This window comes from Bos javanicus, chromosome 6 (assembly GCF_032452875.1).
Source record: "Bos javanicus breed banteng chromosome 6, ARS-OSU_banteng_1.0, whole genome shotgun sequence".
Lineage (NCBI taxonomy): Eukaryota > Metazoa > Chordata > Mammalia > Artiodactyla > Bovidae > Bos > Bos javanicus.
Window position 1 is genome coordinate 35,817,594 of NC_083873.1, and position 21,401 is coordinate 35,838,994.

Below are 21,401 nucleotides of genomic sequence, written 5' to 3' on the forward strand. Positions count from 1 at the left end.
TGCTGTGAAAGTGCTGCACTCAATATGCCAGCAAATTTGGAAAACTCAGCAGTAGCCACAGGACTGGAAAAGGTCAGTTTTCATTCCAATCCCAAAGAAAGGCAATGCCAAAGAATGCTCAAACTACCGCACAATTGCACTCATCTCACACACTAGTAAAGTAATGCTCAAAATTCTCCAAGCCAAGCTTCAGCAATATGTGAACCGTGAACTTCCTGATGTTCAAGCTGGTTTTAGAAAAGGCAGAGGAACCAGAGATCAAATTGCCAACATCCGCTGGATCATGGAAAAAGCAAGAGAGTTCCAGAAAAACATCTATTTCTGCTTTATTGACTATGCCAAAGCCTTTGACTGTGTGGATCACAATAAACTGGAAAATTCTGAAAGAGATGGGAATACCAGACCACCTGATCTGCCTCTTGAGAAATCTGTATGCAGGTCAGGAAGCAACAGTTAGAACTGGACATGGAACAACAGACTGGTTCCAAATAGGAAAAGGAGTTCATCAAGGCTGTATATTGTCACCCTGCTTATTATTATTTTTTTAAACTTTACATAATTGTATTAGTTTTGCCAAATATCAAAATGAACCCACCACAGGTATACATGTGTTTAATTTATATGCAGAGTACATCATGAGAAACGCTGGACTGGAAGAAACACAAGCTGGAATCAAGATTGCCGGGAGAAATATCAATAACCTCAGATATGCAGATGACACCACCCTTATGGCAGAAAGTGAAGAGGAACTAAAAAGCCTCTTGATGAAGGTGAAAGAGGAGAGTGAAAAAGTTGGCTTAAAGCTCAACATTCAGAAAACGAAGATCATGGCATCTGATCCCATCACTTCATTGGAAATAGATTGGGAAACAGTGGAAACAGTGTCAGACTTTATTTTTTTGGGCTCCAAAATCACTGCAGATGGTGACTGCAACCATGAAATTAAAAGACGCTTACTCCTTGGAAGGAAAGTTATGACCAACCTAGATATATTCAAAAGCAGAGACATTACTTTGCCAACCAAGGTCCATCTAGTCAAGGCTATGGTTTTTCCTGTGGTCATGTATGGATGTGAGAGTTGGACTGTGAAGAAGGCTGAACGCCGAAGAACTGATGCCTTTGAACTGTGGTGTTGGAGAAGACTCTTAAGAGTCCCTTGGACTTCAAGGAGATCCAACCAGTCCATTCTGAAGGAGATCAGCCCTGGGATTTCTTTGGAAGGAATGATGCTAAAGCTGAAACTCAGTTACTTTGGCCACCTCATGCGAAGAGTTGACTCATTGGAAAAGACTCTGATGCTGGGAGGGATTGGTGGCAGGAGGAGAAGGGGATGACAGAGGATGAGATGGCTGGATGGCATCACTGACTCGATGGACGTGAGTCTGGGTGAACTCCGGGAGTTGGTGATGGACAGGGAGGCCTGGTGTGCTGCGATTCATGGGGTCACAAAGAGTCGGACACGACTGAGTGACTGAACTGAACTGTGTGGTGTGGTACAGTGTGACCTGTCTCAGTACTCAACATCAGCAGTTCCATTTTGTGACTCTATTGCCTTCCCCTCTCTATCCACTCCCTGCAGTCTTATATTAAAAACCTAATTTTTACAGCCTTCTCACCAACATGTAGGCCAAGTTTCCAGTTTTTCCATTATTCTCTCTAACTAGTTAGAATTCAAGTCCTGGTAATTCTTCCTTGAAAAGATGTATCACATCCATGTCCTTCGTCTTTCCACTCCCCATCTCACTGTTAGTCCAGACTGTTGTTTTAACCACCTGTCCATTGCCTTGCTTCCCAGGTGGTGCAGTGGTAAATAATCCGTCTGCCAATGCAGGAGACTCAAGAGTCAGGGGTTTAATTATCTCTGGATAGGGAAGATCCTCTCGAGTAGGAAATAGCACACCACTCCAGTATTCTCGCCTGAAGAATCCCATGGACAGAAGAGCCTGACAGGCTACAGTCAATGGGGTCACAAACAGTCGGACATAACTTAGCCACTAAATAACAACAAAAAGGGTTATTGTGGGTTTTAAATGAGATAAAGCTTATGAAGTCTTTAGGACACGAGAACACCTGGAGCATAGTACGTGCTCAATAAATACGTTTCCATATCGTAACACATCGCTAACCTATATGATGGAGTGTACGTGCTTCCAAACAATACCCATCTTCCCTTAGTGTGACATGCTGAATTTGTATTATCAAATCCTCCTGATTCACAGACTTCCCACTGTAGCTGTCCTTGAACATGGCAGCCTGAGATGTTTGCCTTCTCCCTCAATTGCTGCCTTTCCCATGCACTCTAATCCTTCTCTGCTGTGCCACATTCCAATTTCTGCATCATTTTGCACCTTGTTTTCTGCCATCGTTTGGCTTTTAGCAATATGTGTGATGAGGTATTGTTTCTTCTATGTATATCTCTAAGCATGAGATTTATAGGAGAGGTGCCATAGCAAATGAAAAGGTTAAAATGCCAGATATGATGAATTACATATAAGAAAAAATATGTTTGAAAGAGTAACAAATAGATGAACCATTTGTATTTCCAAACACAGTGGGGTCTGCATTTGTCTGGCAACTTTGATAAGCTAATTTGATTCTAGTTAACTGAACTTTGTTTTCTCAGTATCAAAGCAGATTGCAGGGAGAATGACTTAGTCACCAGATTTGATATAGGCCCCAGAGGGTATCAATGTGAAGCCACTTTCTTCACCCCTGAGAAACTGTACTAAGACCAGCAGATAAAGTGAAGCCTTTTATCTCTCTTTTTTCCCCACTCCTGTTGTCCTTTTGTACATCAATTTACCACATCCCTTTCCTCACTTCCTTTATACTTTTTCATGTCACTATGTATTCTGCTTTGGTAATTTTAAAATAGTAATTAATCAATAGGTCTCATAATATTTTCCCCCCAGAGAAGTAAAAATACTCAAGCTAAGAATAAATACTCAAGCTTTACATGCTATTAGTTGGTTAAATTAGGCTGACAGTTATACAATAGAATTTTAAATGAAAGGGACATGTATTGCCTAAGTTCCTCAAATATTTGGTTTAAAACTTAGTGCAATGAGAACTCTACTGCTACAGAAAAATACTCCTGTCACTCCACAAATATTTTTGAGCACCAATTATGTATTAAACCACAGAACAAGAGATTGGATTCTTTGATAATGCCTAATCATTTCCTTAGGGCTTCCCAGGTAGCTCAGCTGGTAAAGAATCTGCCTGCAATGCAGGAGCCCCCGTTTCAATTCCTAGGTTGGGAAGATCCCCTGGAGAAGGGACAGGCTACCCACTCCAGTATTCTTGGGCTTCCCTGGTGGCTCAGATGGTAAAGAATCCACCTGTAATACAGGAGTCCTAGGTTCGATTCCTGGTTTGGGAAGATCCCCTGGGGGAGGGCATGGCAACCCACTCTAGTATTCTTGCCTGGAGAATCCCATGGACAGAAGCCCTGGTGGGCTACAGTCCATAGGGTCGCAAAGAATCAAACATGGCTGAGTGACTAAGCACAGCACAGCACAGCCATCATTGTCTTGAAAATTACATGGGGATCTCTGTCACTCAATCTATAGTTTTTTCTAATACTTACGGAGGCTTGAAGAACTGTATTTTGTCCTGTATGGGAAAATATGGTTCTAAATAATGGGGATCTTAACCATGGACCACGACTGAGTAACTTCACTTTCACTTTTCACTTTCATGCATTGGAGAAGGAAATGGCAACCCACTCCAGTGTTCTTGCCTGGAGAATCCCAGGGACAGGGAAGCCTGGTGGGCTGCCATCTATGGGGTCACACAGAGTCGGACATGACTGAAGCGACTTAGCAGCAACAGCAGCAGCCATGGACCATAGATCTTAACCTTAATCCAAACAAAATGTCATTTAGGCATAATAACCTATTGTATCCTGTCTGCTCTGGTTAATAATTTCTGTAATAAATTTCACAGTTGAGGGATTAAGCCTTAGAAATAATTATGAAATGAGTGAATACAAACTACATTAGCTGTTTGTAGGAGGGAGGAGAAAGACCAGGCAGATGGGGTTGTAGAGGGATGGGGTAGATGTTTTAACACAGACCTAGTTCCAGAAAGGTGCCCTAAAAGAGAAGTTTAGTAATATAACTTTGAGATGAATTACTATCTTTTTAAATAACTGTTTTACATATTGGGCTTCCCTGGTGGCTCAGACAGTAAAGAATCTGCCTGTAATGCAGGAAACTCAGGTTCAATCCCTGGGTCAGGAAGATCCCCTGGAGAAGGAAATGGCTACCAATTCTTGCCTGGAGAATTCTATGGACAGAGGAGCCCGGCAGGCTATATTCCATGGGGTCACAAAGAATCAGACATGACTGAGTGACTAACACTCACATATTAAGTATGCTAGCCTGCTGAAGAAAAGTCATTATTGCACAGTTGAATAATTCACCAGACTTGTAGAGGAAATCCAGCAGGATAACTGCTACAGGAAGGATAAGAAGCAGGAATTGCCTACAGTGGTCATCTTTGAAAAATATATTTATGCCAGAGTATTAAATATTGTTTTAAAAATCAAAAGCTTTTCCTTCAAGGAAACAATAGCTAACTTAGAAATATTTAGAAATTCCTTCTAAGTGGGAATAAATTCTGCCATCCCACCTTGCCTGAACCTTGATAGCAGGTATATCAAGCATACCTCAACACTATATGCTTCTCCCTTTTCTCCTTCCAACTGATATTCTTAAATGTTGCCTTAAAATCATTCAAGAGCATATATAAAATTTCACTATTTTTCTTGCTTTCATAGCCAATTTCTCAAGACAGGTATACATATTTAATAACTGGCTCTCTAGGAGAAAAACAGCCCTTCGTTTATAGTTTGGCAGTTTCTGTGTTGCCAGTATTACAGTATTCTGTAAATACTCCCACCATGGCCAGTTTCAAGCTACATGATGTTACTGATAGAGCTGCTGATTATGGAGATCCAGCCCAGCACTGCTTGTAGGCCTGCTATTCCCATCATTCATCACTTAGGTATCTTAGTAGTGGCTCCATAATTTCTATATAAAAAGGAATACACAGGACCAATGTAATTGGAAAGAGAAGCTGTATATTAAGTGCACTGTTTTTATTGGGTTATATGTTTATTTGGAGTTAAGAGGCACAGACAGACAGAGCAGTGCAAGAGCAGTGAAGAGGAGTAACCCCATTCATGCCATTTGCCAGCTTTCACACAGACACCCATTAAAAGTCTTCCAGTCCAGCTTTGGTCCTTGTTCAGTTTCTTTTTTTTTCTTCAGGTTAGAGCTTCTTTATTTTTTAAAAAGTTTTTATTTTATACTGGAATGTAGTTGATTAACAGTGCTGTCATGGTTTCAGATGTACAGCAAAGTGACTCAGTTATACATTTACATGTATCTATTCTTTTTCAAATTCTTTTCGCATTTAGGTTGTTACATAATACTGAGCGGAGTTCCCTGTGTTATACAGTAGGTTCTTGTTGGTTATCCATTTTAAATATAGCTATGTGTACATGTGCTTCTCTGTTCTTTAATCATCTTGTCAACCTTCCCAACATCCTCCCAGTCACTCTGATTTGAAATCTTGGAATCATCTTTGATTCCTCCCTAGCCTTGCTTCCCTCCCACATGGCACCTCTGCCCTAGTTTTCTTATGTCTTTTCTTTTTATATTCTTTATATTAACAACATTGATGGACTCTCCCTACCTTTTTAGGTGGCAGTAGCCTTGTAACTGATCTCCCTCACTGGATTCTTTTCTACTAGTCAGTGTAATTTGAAATCCGCTTCATTTGTAAACTTTCTAATTGTCTCACTGGCCTGTTGGAAAAGCTCTAGTAGCTTTCTACTGCCCACTGAAGAAACCCAAATTTGTTAACAAAGCCAATAAAGGCTTTCCAGTCTCACCTGATGTATGGTATCAGCTTTTGGCTCCCCATAACCATTTTATGTAACTACATACCAGTATTGGTTGTTTTATACATAGCCTTGCATCCGATAAGTCAGGGACACGTAGGCATGTATTAACTGGTAAACATGTTTAGTGATATTCCTGCTTATGAGTACACTATATTTGAATTTTCAGGACAACCTACTCTTCCTTGAACAACTAGTATATTTTCCCCATGTCTGTGTCTTCTTTTTGTGGATTCTTCTGAATTCCTCCCCACTACAGTTGAAATCTTCTCTTATCATTCAAGGGCAGAGTCAAATTCATGTAGAACTTAAAGATATTAACAAACAAAAAGAGGATATGTAATATGTCTTAAAACAAGCAGTAAGAGAGAGAAATGGCTGTGCCTTTTCAATGGCTTAAACCAGAAGCTAGAGACTGACTGCAGGCCAGAATGGAAAGAATGCCAAGGGCTGATGAGGAGCAGTGATAACTCCTAGAAAAGGCATGTTAATGCTGTTGAACCAGAAACATCAGGGTGATTGTAAACCTTTAAGGCAGCAACTACCTCAATGAGGCAGGTTTAACCCCAGATTTCTTCTCAGGTATCCAGTGGAGTCTCATTGTATACTTAGGACTAGAGGGCAGAACTGATTTAGTTAGACAAAGTAAAGAGCTGGTGTAACATCTGAAAATCCAAAGTGAATCGAGAGAAAATAAGATCTGAAAGTGCAATGTTAGAGAAAAACATCCTTCTTACTGATACTCTTAGCAATGGGGAACCCAGAGTTTTCACCTGGGTTATAAAATAGGAAACCTCAGGGTTCTGGAGTTTGATTTGGCAGTAATAATATTTTTCCATTCTTTACATTTTTTACTAAGTTTTACACAGTGGAAATAAGACTACAGGGTTTTAAAAGTACAAAAGAATAAAATTTTTTAAGTCATCCATAAAACTACCATATATCGCACACTAGTATTTTCTATATTTCCTTCTATATTTTTTCTGTATGTGTTTTCTCTACATATTACATTAGATAGAAATTTCTTATAGCCTATAGCATCACAGCTTACTGATATAATTGATCAAAACTAGAGAACATAAGAAATTATGAAATGATATGTATATTCTTATTATTTTCCTTCCAACATAAAACATTTCAATTTTCATCATTCACTAGCCGTTTGACACAGGGCAGATGGAACCCCTAGTTGGAGTTTTGTATCCTTTTTCTTATATAAACTCATAATGGACTCTGATACTTTTCTACTTCAGTTTTATTAGAGTAAAGCAAAGAATTTCTAATTAAGAATAAGAATACTAATACTAAATGTTGTTATTTTCCCCTTTTATAGCCATCTTACCCATTCCTAATTTGATTGCTCCTTTTTTTTTTTTTAGTGACCTACCTTTGTCAAGTCTTACCAAAGCATTCACCTTGGTTTCCAAGAAGCAAAAACACTTTTGTCATCAAGTTTTATCCTTTTTTATGCAATACAGTAGTCAAATGATGTGGTGGTGAAAACAGGAGCAATTGACATGAGCAAGTTTAGGAAGAGCCCCTGACTCTTGGTTTTGATACAATGTAAGTGATAGAAACAGAATTGGGCAGGACCACCAGAGAAGGGGCTACCTTCTGTGAAGGTTCCGTGAGTCACGATTCTCACCAGTAAGGCCTACATTGAGAATGGAAAGCTCTTTAGCTGGATGGAGGTTATTTAGAGAGCTCCTGCTGTGTAACCCTCCAATGAATGTCATTGTTCACCAACACTTGCACGTTGTTTTGTTTACTTCTTTAGGCTCACTTCTCAGAAGTAGAATTATACATAAGCTTAGTAGGACTTCAGAAGTAACAGAGAGTGGAAATCAGAGATTGGCGATTTAATAATGGGCTGGTCTGGAGGACCTCATTGGGAAGCCAATACCTGAGCAAAGGCATTCAGAAGCCCTGTGCTGTCCCTTCACCTGCTTTCACTCCCTTGCCCTCCTATTCAGCTCCAGCTGCCACGCTGAGCTCTCACCCTTATCTGCAAGTTCCCACCTTTGTACTAGTTGTGCCCTCTGCCTGGAGCAAAAGGGTGAGGTAAGAAGTGCCATTGGTACAACAGTTAACTACAGGAGATGAGAGATAGGACAATCAGAAAAGGTCCTAGGGAGACATTATAATTCCAAAAAGCTATGCATATTTACTCTTCTTGCTGTCTTTAATATGCATACATCATGAATTCATTTTTACCTCATTTTGTGCTTTTGGAAGCAGTAGAGTGTGGGTTCAGACTCACCAGGATTAGAATTCCAACTATGCCACTTACTGAATTTGCAACTTTGGTGAGCTGGATTTCTCTGAGCCAGTTTTCTCATCTGTAAAATAAAGATAATAACCCTCTCTGAAGCTTGTTGAAAGAAGAGTAAGCAACATACAAGGTCTGACAGATGATGAGAGAGGATGTCACTATTAAAAGACAACCGGATCAGATAGTGAAGGACATTTTTTAAACTGTGTTAAGGAGCATGTATCTTATTTTATAGGCAATGGAGAACCATTAAAATTGTTTTGAACAGAGAAGTGACATAGTGTATGTTTGTTTTAGGAAGATAACACGGGCAGCAAGTGGAGGGTACGTTTTCAGAATTGGCTAAATGAGACCAAGTAGTATGGTACTGCACTGTTGTGAGACATGATAAATTCAGTTAAGCCTGGTAGAGACACAAGAGGTGGATTTGATAACTGGCAATTAAAATATGTTTTCTAAACTGTATATCTTAATATTTAGTCAATTCTCAAAATATAAACAAAATAATTTTTTTTAATCATTCTCATTGATGTTTTGACCCAGTTTCCCAGAGTCTGGCTTTAGGCCATTCTTGGATTTATTGTTTGAAGTATATATGACTTGAGGACCAACTGCTCAAGCTACCAGGAATAGGAAAGGAGGGAGGGAAAAAAAGGAAATCAACTGATAAACAGGAGTCAGAGAGTCTGGGAAAAGAATCTTAAGTAAACTTTATTTTGTGGCCCAACAGACATGGCTTTAAAAAGCATTTCTCAGCTGTTGACTTTGAAAAATAATTATATCGCCTAGCTTGGAGCTTGTAGATAACCAAGATGGATACGGAAATTATGGCTTCTTTTTAACTGGTTGCATTCCAGACTGATCTCCTTACAGAACAAAGAGTAGATGGAAAGAGTGTGAAAGGATAGATCAGCACAAATCCATCAACACTGATAGAAAAGATTCAGGGTGCAGATTTTTCTCAGTTTTGCCTAGGAGGGGAGCACGAGCTTTTAAATTTTTAATTATTTTTTAATATGTGTACATTCATATAACTTAAAATTTTAAAAGTACCAAAGAATATGAATGAAGTCTTCCACCCATCCTATTCCCCTAGACACCCAGTTCCCCTCCTCTGAAAACAATTTCTTATTTATCCTTGCAGAAATATTTTATGTATACACAAGCAAAAGCTACTCATTTTTCCCTTTCTAATATAGTTAGTAGCATTGGAAACATACTGCTCTGTATCTTAGGGATTTTTTTTTTTTAACTATCATTATGTTTTTGTCTTACTTGTTGTTTTTCCTAACAATATGTTTTGGACTATTCCATATCATTGGAGAAGGCAATGGCACCCTACTCCAGTACTCTTGCCTGGAAAATCCCGTGGACGGTGGAGCCTGGTAGGCTGCAGTCCATGGGGTCGATAAGAGTCGGACACGACTGAGCGACTTCACTTTCACTTTTCACTTTCATGCATTGGAGAAGGAAGTGGCAACCCACTCCAGTGTTCTTGCCTGGAGAATCCCAGAGACGGGGGAGCCTGGTGGGCTGCCATCTATGGGATCGCACAGAGTCAGACACAACTGAAGCGACTTAGCAGCAGCAGCATTCCATATCAATATATAAAAGTTTCCTCATTATTAAATCTGACTGCTTATATAGCAAAGAATCTGCCTGCAATGCAGGAGACCCCAATTCGATTCCTACGTTGGAAGATCCTCTGGAGAAGGGATAGGCTACCCACTCCAGTATTCTTGGGTTTCCCTTGTGGCTCAGCTAGTAAAGAATCCTTCCGCAGTGCGGGAGACCTCAGTTCGATCCCTGGGTTGGGAAGATTCTCTGGAGAAGGGAAAGGCTACCCACTCCAGTATTCTGGCCTGGAGAAATCCATGGACTATATAGTCCATGGGGTCACAAAGAGTCAGACACAACTGAGCAACTTTCACCTAGTTGAACTTAGATGGACATGCCATAAATTTTGTAACTAACCTGCTCCCTATTAATGGATATTTAGATTGCTTCTAATCTTTTGTTATTTCATGCAGTGAATAACCTTGTACATGTATCAATTAGTACATGTATTTTACTCATAAGTACCTAAGGTGAAATTGTTGAGTCAAAGTGTATTTGACCTTGTATCTTTGATAAATAGTGCCAAAAATGTTGTATTAATTTGCATTCTCAAAAAAATTTGCATTCTCACAGGTAGAATATGAAGAACACTATGTTTGACCTGAAAGCAGAAAACTCTATCATTAATTCATATGTACCTGGAGTAAATTCAAAGGCTGTCACATCTACTCATGGTATTCATTCTGAAGATGCTTTCTATCCAAGTGGATACATTTGTCTCCTAGATCAGAGGTTCTCAACTGGGGACAGTTTTGCCTCCCAGGAGACATTTGGCAATGTCTGGAGACATTTTTTATTATCACTAAAAGGAGGTGGAGGTGCCATTAGGGTACAGGCACAGGACCGTCATTCCTCTGTCCCTCCCCACAAAGGGTTATCTGGTCCAAAACATCAGTAGTGCAAAGTAAGAACACCTACCATAGATCAATGTCTACATCCTCCCGATTGTATTAAATATATCTTACAAAACTGCAGCTCCTCGACTCTGTAACCAAATGAAATAATGAGACCTCTGTGCTTTCACAGTACATTTGCTTGTGTTTTTTCCCCAACATTTATGTTGTATTGAAATTAACGATTTACAGGAACTGTGAGCTCCTCAAAAAAGATCAATGTATCTTATTTATATCTGAATATCCAGCATCAAGAAGGTACTCAGCTTACTAAATGAGTGAATGGATATAAAAGTACTTTCTAGTTGTCTCATTGTGACTTAAAGTGTGACTTATTTTATATATTTATTTTTTTACTCTTACTTGCTCACTTTCTCTTACTTTCAGTTTTCTTCAGACTTACACAAGTAATTTTTTCTAGCAGACAGAGGAATTGTACCAGGAAGTGTCAGCTGAAGAAGTATGGGCCCCTCCCCTGACTCAACCTTCTATAAACTCTGGTTTATTACTATATCATTAATCACTTAATCATAGACTAGCTTGCTCATTTATAGCTCTGGATTGAATTTGTCTTGTCTCCTCAAATGGACTGAAATCTTCTGAAGGGCAAAATCAAAAATTTTAAGGACCTCAGTGAGGCCTAACTTAGGACTTTACAGACTATAACGCAGGAGAGTGACAGGTTGGTTCATCTTTTTCGCTAATCACAACTCAGACTTCACCCAAAGCAGATTCTGAACTCAACAAGGAAACTGCTGCTGCTGCTACTGCTAAGTCGCTTCAGTCATGTCTGACTCTGTTCGACCCCAGAGATGGCATCCCACCAGGCTTCCCCGTCCCTGGGATTCTCCAGGCAAGAACACTGGAGTAGGTTGCCATTTCCTTCTCCAATGCATGAAAGTGAAAGTGAAGTTGCTCAGCCGTGTCCGACTCCTAGAGACTCCATAGACTGCAGCCTACCAGGCTCCTCTGTCCATGGGATTTGCCAGGCAAGAGTACTGGAGTGGGTTGCCATTGCCTTCTCCCAACAAGGAAACTACTCCTTCTCAAAAGCAGAACACCCATGGGAATTCTCTTGAAGTCCTGTGGTTAGGGCTCTGTGCTTCCACTGAAGGGGGCACAGGTTCCGTCCCTGGTTAGGGAACTAAGACCTTGCAGTGCAGTGCAGCCAAAAATAAATAAAGACTAACCATTTGAAGAAAAAAAAAGAAGAGCAGAGTATCCCAGACTGTCCCAGACATGCAGGTCAACAGCAGAAGGTCTGTGCTGCGAGGGATCCATCAGCTTCCTCACTTGGCTTTCTCCCTCCTCCCCACCTTGTTCTCTAGGAGAGGATGAAACAAGAGGAAAGGGAGCAGGGCATGACCTTTGAAAGAATGACATGGCCATAGAGACATGACAAAGACAGGTTAGAACCAACTAGGTCCAAGATTCAACTTGCAGTAAACCTTGAGTTTCATGACAGGCTCATTGTAATATATTAGCATGTAAATGCCATACCCACCAGCACCATGACAGTTCTGAGGCGGAAGAGAAAAGGCCAAGAAGTGGGCTGTGGCCCAGTTCCTAGAAATCCCTGCCCCTTCCCCAAAATAATTAGTACAGTCCTCCCACTTCTTAGCCTAGGAAATTACTCAGCCCGTAAAAACTAACCACGCTATATTTTTAATTTCTCTTTCTCTGTCTCTCTCTCTCTGTCCTTCTCTTGCACTCTCGCACACTCTCGCATTCTCTCTCCTTCTGAAGTGGGCCTTCTGAGGCCCACACTCCGCATGTGTGAGGGCGGATAAATAAATCCACTTCGTACCTATAAGTTCCTCTCGGAATTCTTTCCCAGGTAAGCAGGAACCTCAAATCCACTGGCCTTAAGAAGAGCCCTGACTGACAGTTGGGGAAGAGCTCTCTTTTCACATGTGTGTCTGGTCACCACAAATCCTGCCATCAGACACTTCATTGTCCGGTTCAAGGCCCCAGTGTGACTTGAACTAAATGGCCAAAATCACTAGTAAGCTTTCCTACCGCTGGCTGCTAGCTGCGGTCTCCGCCTACAGCCCCCTCCAGGGCTGCCACACGTGGGGAGGCACGTGGCCAGAAGGGAAGTGGGTGGAGCCAGAGGCCAGGTTTTAATGAGACGCACCAGTGTGGGTGGGGGAAGGGTGGCAACAGGCCTGCAAGGTCAAACGAAGCAAAGACGAGAATCCTGGTTTGTAACTCTCCCTGGCGCTAATGGATCTTGGAGAAAACTGGGCTGAGGGCAGCTTTGATCCTGTCTATCACAGCAGTTTAAAATGCAAATGCAAAAAAAATATGCAAATATTGACTGCTGGGTTTATTTCAACCGCTTGTTGTTTATCTACCTTTAGCCCTGAGATCCTGTTGCCTTCTTTCCAATTAAGACAAGCTTGCATCTGAAGATCTTCAAAGCTGAGTTGCGGGAGAAAACATTCAGATTCAAATATCTAGAAAGCAAAAGCCGAGTAAATGGTACGAGACAGCTTGATTAGGAAAAGGTTAAAAAAAAAAAGCAAAACAAATGTTTAGTCACTCTTCCCTGGAATAGTTCAAGTTTAAATATTTTTAAGACGGTTTTGAAACAGCAACTTTGATATTTGATACCTTAGATACTTAAGTATCTTGGATATTTATAGAAATGATCTTAGGTAACTTTAGATAGTTATCTTCACAGGTAGGATAGTGGACCTACTGAGGGGTTAATTTTTGAAGGTTACTAAAGCTTGAGTCTTGATTTTGCTGAGAAAAAACCCGAAAAGGTCACATTTCCTACATGATCTAAAAAGAATAGAGCTCACTGTTTATTTTTAAGTTAGCTAAAACTTTCCTCTTCAAATGATGGTGTTTGGTCAGGGGTTTGGGAGAACATATTGTAAACTTATTTAAGTATTGGGACGTTTAAGTTGGCTTTCTAGAAATAGATTGCATGGTTTCTACCTTCTTAGGTAAATGACTCCAAAATAATATTTTTAAATGATAATAATTTCTGATTGTGTATCTGTTATTTTCCAAGAACCAGCAGAGTGTTTAACTTATTTAAGCTCTATAACAACCCTGGGGCAGGTAAATGCCATTTTGTAACATTCTTCCAAGGCTTCAGACAAAAGGATATTCATGTGCAGTCTTAGAAAGTTTTCCAGACATGAATTTCCTAAAATTATGTACATACATATATGTGTGTATACACATATGTTTTTCTAGAAAGAGTACATAGTTTTCATCAGCTTCTGAGAAAACTCTGTGACCCTTAATGCATTCAAATTGGATAAATCATTATGAAGAGCAGGAATTTCTGTGTTGCCTCGTCTACCTCTATTAGCCTGAGCTAGTAAATGGTTTCAAGGCTATGTTTTCTGAGTTTTCTCTTGTTTCTTTCATTGTCGGGCTACGCTTCTTTCTTGACCAGGTCATTGAGCTTGCCTCTAGAAGAAATGCCCATCTCTCTCCTGTGTAAAATTGGTTAACAACTTGGACTCTGGAGCCATATGGTCTGGATTTAAATCTGTTCTGTCTTACTGCTCGCGTGCATGACCTTGCCTCAGCTTTCAGTTCTGCAACATGGAACTCAGAGTAGGACCATCCACCTGGAGTTGTTCTGAGTCAAATAAATTCACATAAAGAACAATGTTTGGAATATAGAGAACAGTAAGGGAATGCTTGCTGTACTGTGTGCTTCTAATCAGTTGTGAACTTAGAAGTCATCTTTTCAAATCATATTTGACAAAAAGGAAGGATATATTTGTGGTCTTCATGCTTTTCAAAGCTCATTTTTACATCTTTGTTTTTGTCCAGCCCTGCTTACCATGGAATTCAATGAGCTCACAAGCCATGCATTTGTTTTTCTGAAAAACTGTGGAACAAAAGAAAAGCTGAATGGGGAAGGGATGCAGCCTGTTTCTCATGTGCCTTTATTAAAATGACCATTATAACCAAAAGTCTGGGACACAAAAGTCTTGGCGCACAGCAGAGACTGCCTGTCTCTTGAGCCTTCTGATTGACTTTAGATGCAGTTCGAAGGGAAGAACCAGTTTTTCAGCTGATATCTTTGAAGAGTGCATTTGAGGCAGCTATTAGTGTGAGGGTATGATTTTTTAAAGAAAGAAGCAGCAACTGCTTTTCCTAGCCTGTGGGTGTTTTCCTGGGACTGAATCACCTCCCGCTAAAGCTGTGCACTGGCAGGATCTGCTGGGTTCAGAATGCAAATGATCTAGGCAAAGGTTCCAAGTAAAGGGAGCAAATCAAATCGGATTGAATAGGAAACCAGATGATATTTTTTCTTTATCCTTATTTTGAGGATTAACAGTCTCTTATCTCTCACCCCACTGTTCTCCAAGGGTCTTTGTGAACATCCAAATGATGGCTGCAGTCAGATGAGTGTAAGCAGGGACACCGGGGTCCCTGTAACGCTTTCCTAATGTCACTAAAGAGATCTGATGACATCCTGGAGCCCTTGTTCTAGCAGCGCAGACGTCGTTAAGTAGGCAAAGGTCATTGCTACCACAGGATTGTCACCATGATCTGCAGCATATTGGCATCTTGCTGGCCCAGGACTGCCAAGCCTCTCCCCATTCTTTGTTTGCATCTGCAGCAGCAGCAGCAATGCTCTTCCCGCCAGAGCAGCTTTGGAGCAAGTCACAAAGGGCTGCAATTCCCTGCTGCCCGTCTTATTAAGCGTGGGTGTCTGTTATGAAAATAGGCAGCGCGGCTGAGTAGTGGAACCCACTATTTTCAGAATGAGCAGTGGCGGTGTCAGCTTTCAACAAGTCGAGCTTTTCATAACGTGACCAGTGATGAATGCCATTGTAGTCGGTGTTAGTACTGTCTAAGCTGCTGCTAAGTTGCAAACCACTTACAGAAAGAAACTTCCCTCTCCTCTGAAGATACTTTTCTTTCCCCTCTTTTTTTACATTTTCTTTCCAGAGTTAGAGATAATAAGGAGGCAGCATAGAAGGGGCCCAGGCATTACCATTCATAAGAATTCAGTTATAACAAGAATTAGATTGGCCTCGAGTCAGTCTCTGGGCCTCAGTTACCTTCCCTGTAAAAAGTCAGTAGTGTTTACCCTGCAGGCTTGCTGCATTGCTGGAACAAGGCTTAAGCCTTTGTTCACAATTTTAAAGGCAAAAGCCAAAGGGACCTGCTGTCAAAAGGTCAGTTCTCCAACAGACTTAAAAACAAACTGACTTAATGATACCATCAGCTTCTGTGGAATTCATGCCCAATTCAGAAAGAAGTCATAATGCCCCAGAGAATCTTGTAAGAAAATTCTTATTTGCTGCTGCTAATGAGATGAGATGATAAGGACTCCTTCCTTTACTCACCTCAAGTTGGGCTCCTGTGAGCCCATTTCTTAATTAGATCTCAGTCTTGGTTGTTCTCAATTTGTTGTTGTTCAGTTGCTAAGTCGTGTCTGACTCTTTGTGGACCCTATGAACTGCAGCACGCCAGGCTTCCCTGTCCTTCACTATCTCCCGGAAGTTCACTCAGACTCATGTGCATTGAGTCGGTGATGCCATCCAACCATCTCATCCTCTGTCACCCCCTTCTCCTCCTACACTCAGTCTTTCCCAGCATCAGGGTCTTTTCCAGTGAGTCATCTCTGTGCATCAGGTGGGCTAAGTATTGGAGCTTAGCTCCAGCATCAGTCCTTCCAATGAATATTCAGAGTTGATTTCCTTTAGGATTGACTGGTTTGATTTCCTTGCTATCCAAGGGACACTCAAGAGTCTGCCAGCACTACAGTTCAAAAGTATCAATTCTTCGGCACTCAGCTTTCTTTCAGTTCAGTTCAGTCGCTCAGTCGTGTCTGACTCTTTGCGACCTCATGGACTGCAGCACACCAGGCCTCCCTGTCCATCACCAACTCCTGGAGCTTACTCAAACTCATGTCCATTGAGTCAGTGATGCCATCCAACCATCTCATCCTCTGTTGTCCCCTTCTCCTCCTGCCTTCAATCTTTCCCAGCATCAGGGTCTTTTCAAATGAGTCAGCTCTTCGCATCAGGTGGCCAAAGTATTGGAGTTTCAGCTTCAACATCGGCCCTTCCAATGAACACTCAGGACTGATCAGCTTTCTTTATGGTCTATCTTTCACATCCATACATGACTACTGGAAAAACCACAGCTTTGACTATATGGACCTTTGTCAGCAAAGTGATGTCTCTGCTTTTTTATATGCTGTCTAAGTCTGTCATAGCTTTTCTTCCAAGGAGCAAGTGTCTTTTAATTTCATGACTGCAGTTACTGTCCACATTGATTTTGGAGCCCAAGAAAATAAAGTCTGTCACTGTTTCCGTTGTTTCCCCACCTATTTTCCATGAAGTAATGGGACCAGATGCCATGATCTTAGTTTTCTGAATGCTGAATTTTAAGATTGTTGCCTTCAGCAACAGTCCCCCTACCCTTGATGTCTCTTCTTAATCATTTTCCATACACTGACCCGCCCCCACCCCACCCCCATTCACATACAAACCTACTCCTTGGTCATAAATCCCTACACATTTTTGTGTATTTGGAGTTGAACACAGTCTTTCTTTCCTCCTGCCATGGGCTTTACCCTTAATGCAATAGCCTAAATGAAGTCTTTCTTATCATTTTAACAAGTGTCAGAATAAATTTCTCTTTAACACAGACCAAAGTTTGCACTCGTACTTCATCGTGTCCATTGTGTCCAACTCTATGTGACCCAATGGACTGTAGCCCACCAGGCTCCTCTTTCTATGGGATTCTCCGGGCAAGAATATTGGAGTGGGTTGCCATGCCCTCCTCCAGGGCATCTTCCCGAACCCGTGTCTCTTATGTCTCCTGCATTGGCAGACGGGTTCCTAACCACTAGTGCCACCTGGGAAGCCCCAGATCAAAGTATAAATATGAGGTTTTTTAAAGAGGCTAACACTTCTTTGGTGCTTAACATGAGCCAAGACATAACTTGTTTTAAGAGCTAAGTCTATTCCTCACAACAGCTCAGTGAGGCTGTATTATTATTATTAGCCTCAATTTATGGATTACACTGGGGCCCTGAGATGTTAAATTACTTGCCCAAGCACACAAAGCTAGAGCTATGTGGTGGAACTGATATGTGGTGGAACCCGGGGGCCTGGCCCCAGGGTTCATGTTCTTAAACACAATGCCCGCCTGTCCTCAGAAGACTGAAAATTAGGTTGGGAAGTCTACTGTGTCAGTGCTCTTAAAACAAAGCTCTCAAACTTACCCGTCCATAGGAGCCAGGGTAAATTATGCAAAGGAGTGAAGCAGGCTAGGTGAGGAAGGGTTGTGTGGAGTCTGGAATGCCCCTGCCCTCTAGAAAGACTGACCTTCACATCGCCACCTTGTGTTGTCTTCTGAGGTGGGCGGGAGGGCGGGGGAAGGCAGAGAAAGAGAAGAGAGAAATATGGATTTTTATGAATGATCTCTTCAATAGACAAAGAGAAGAGAAAAAGGGAAAGGAGAGAGAGGGGAAGAGAAAGGAAATGGAAGGGAAAGTTGCGCAAGAAACACACAGACAGACCTGCGGAAGGAATTTATTCAGTCTGTGGGCCACCTCATTTAATAACCTCAATTTTAAAGGTTATTAAATCTTATCACAATGTAATCCTACTGATTTTAAAGACTTACTCCTCACTCTAAACCACCAAGTCATTACATTTTTTAAATAACCTATCTGTGTAACCTATTAGAGACTGTGCTGCTGCTGCTGCTAAGTCGCTTCAGTCGTGTCCGACTCTGTACGACCCCATTGACGGCAGCCCACCAGGCTCCCCCATCCCTGGGATTCTCCAGGCAAGAACACTGGAGTGGGTTGCCATTTCCTTCTCCAATGCATGAAAGTGAAAAGTGAAAGTGAAGTCGCTCAGTCGTGTCCGACTGTTAGCAACCTCGTGGACTGCAGCCCACCAGGCTCCTCCGTCCACGGGATTTCCCAGGCAAGAGTACTGGAGTGGGGTGCCATTGCCTTCTCCGATTAGAGACTGTAGATTTCTGCTACTTAGTTGGAGAGGAAAGGAGCAAAAGGAGGAGAATTGTTTCTTGATGTTAAGCAGTCTGTCCAGGGCTCATGGAGATGCAGTGACAATTACAATAGCAAATATGTTTCAAGTAGTGTTGATTTCCTATCTACTCATGAATCAAGAGATTTCAAATTATGTGTGTTAACCAAGCAATCTGGGCTTTTCTTCTTGAATTGATGGATAATTTAACTGCTACTAACAAAGCAAACAAAAAGAAAATGTTCTTTTAAATGAAAACTAGTATAATCAGCTCTCTGTGGGAAATGGGGATCAACTCGGTGACTTATGAGATTTCAGTGAAGTCCCTCATCTTTTCTAAGTCTTCCAGCCTTCAGTTGCTGGACTCTGAGGTGTTCATATTTTACAGTCCTCTCTGGCAAGCCAGGCTTCTTGGCTCCAGCCATATAACAAGGAGATGTCCCCCAACCAGATGTTCTGACCTTCCAGCTTTTTATAGGAGGTGGCCAATGGACTTGTTTTTAATTATTTAAAGTCTCATAAATAAGATACAACTATTTTATTTCCAAAAAACAGCACTCTTTTAAATAGTGTTTTCATTACTATTTCATGTCATGGCTTAAATTTGCTTATTATTTTGAAATTTGGCAGGGCTTAATAATGGCCATTTTGGAGGGAAATGGGATCAATTAACACCTTTTTGTGCACAAGGTTCTGCACTGTGTCCTGAGGAGTGAACAGAAAAGAATCAATAAGATTGTCCCCTTCCCTCCTGGGACTTGAAGGACTTCTGGAGAAATGAGACATTTATACAAGCAACAACAGTACAAAAACAGTACATGAAAAGCACAATACAAAGAACACAGATGGCCATAGCTGTAGAATTTTGAAAAGAGAGAGAGATTTTATGACTTAAAAGGCCTTAGGAGCCTTCAGAAAGGATGGGGTTTAAGTGGGGTTTTGAAGAACAAGTCTGCTTTTTGAAGATGAGGTCAGATAGTAGTACTAAAGGTATAATAAAGACAGATGCCAAAGAGGCAGAGGGAAAATAAGCTTGGGGCACAACAAGTGACTGCAACAGAAAATTCTAGAAAGGAAGAAATGGAACATAAACCTGGGGAAGTGATTTGAATGAGCAGAAAGCAGTCAAGACCAAGGAAGGGAAAATATTTAACCCATCAATATGAATAATGAAGTTAGAAGAAGAGCTGTTTGGGAAAGAAGATAAATCGGATTTATTGTTAAATGCCATATGATTGAGCAATCAAATACCATTAAACCAAAACATGAAAGTATTTATTTTCAAAATCTGGGCCCAACCAGATTGACCTTTGCCTTACTTTGACCCTAAAGCTGGAGTTATGATTGTGATGTTTGATTTATTATCTATCACATGCAAAAAAGTAGGATCTTTGAAATTTGGAGCTGGAAGAGCCCTTAGAAATCATATAATTCACTTTGCCAATGAGTTAATTTGGGGTGCAGAAAGATTAAGTGATTCCCATGAGGTCATAGAACCTGTGAGTGATAGAAGTAATATCAAAACAGTCATCTGCTAATTTCTGAACCATTGCTGTGTCTTCATCACATAGTCTGGTTATTCTTTCTAAAAAAATGTTTATGCATAAACACACATGAATAAATTTTCATATATACTTTTAAAGACTCAGATATACTTGTTAACATCCAAAATTTTCCCACTTTTGGATACCTACATCTCTTTTTCCCTATTTCTAAGTCAGAAAACTCCATTTGCCACCTAATATGTCTCATTATGTATATTTTTGGGACTTAAATAACTACACACAAACACACACATAACACATATGTATGTAGAGTTTTTGGTCATTGTTTTACAGAAATGAAAACATATATTCTTTTATGTACCTTGCTTTTCTCATTTAACCATACCTTGGTGAAATTTCTCCCAAGTGAAAAGTTATAACCTCATTAGCTATTTATTTTAATGGTTGTAAAATGCTCTACTGTGGAGCTATATCATGATTTATTCTGCCTCTCCGCCTTTTAAGGAAACCAGTTTGAGTTTTTGCCTCTACAAATAGTTCTCCAATAGACATGTGTGCACGTGTTAGTCACTCAGTGGTGTCTAACTCTGTGATCTCATGGGTTGTAGCCCACCAGTCTCCTCTCTCCACAGAATTTTACAGGGAAGAATACTAGAGTGGGTTGCCATTTCCTTGTCCAGGGGATCTTCCCAACCCAGAGATTGAACCCAGGTCTCCTCCACTGCAGGTGGATTCTTTACCATCTGAGCTACCAGGGAAAGCATTTTTAATAAACATACTTGTATATTTATCTACATATGCTGGTATTTTATTTCTATTGATAGGATCACTGAGTGAAGGACATGTGTATTTTTAGTTTTAAAAGCTAAACTACTTCCCTAAGAAAGCTGCAACAATACACATTTACACGTACAATTAATAGAAATACTTCCTTTCACAAGGTCTTCCCAGGCCATGGTGTTACAACATTTTTTAAAAGTTTTTGCAAGTGCAGTTGGTATAGAGTAAAATCTCATTGTTTCTTTATTTGCATTTCTTTGATCACAAATGAATTTGATCTTTTCATCAAGTTGTTGGCTATTGGATTTCCTACCTTATAAACTGTGCTTCCATATCCATTTTTCCAATGGATTATTTTGTCTCCTTATAAGTTTTTAAGAACTTCTACTATATTTCAGATATTTTTGCCTGTCCTCTAGGGTTGAA

At 40.6% G+C, this 21,401-nt stretch overlaps 1 protein-coding gene across 1 annotated transcript in view; it reads left to right on the forward strand.

Moving 5' to 3' along the window:
• The window catches only part of GPRIN3 (GPRIN family member 3), a 77,168-nt gene that overhangs the window by 44,052 nt on the left and 11,715 nt on the right, over positions 1-21,401 (forward strand). The gene's annotated exons all lie outside the window — the stretch shown is intronic.